Consider the following 201-nt stretch of genomic DNA (forward strand, 5'->3'; position numbering starts at 1 on the left):
ATATATATATATATATATATATATATATATGTGTGTGTGTGTGTGTGTGTGTGTGTATACACACACATTTTATTAGAGCTGCAAAATTATTACAAAGCTGTTACTCAGAGTTTCACGTTCCCGTTCGTCGAACAGTTGTAGCACTTTGTTTTGCACTTATATACTCACCTGTGTGTATGTACATTATATATATATATATAT

Source organism: Octopus bimaculoides, chromosome 2 (genome assembly GCF_001194135.2).
Source record: "Octopus bimaculoides isolate UCB-OBI-ISO-001 chromosome 2, ASM119413v2, whole genome shotgun sequence".
In the NCBI taxonomy this organism is placed as follows: Eukaryota; Metazoa; Mollusca; class Cephalopoda; order Octopoda; family Octopodidae; genus Octopus; species Octopus bimaculoides.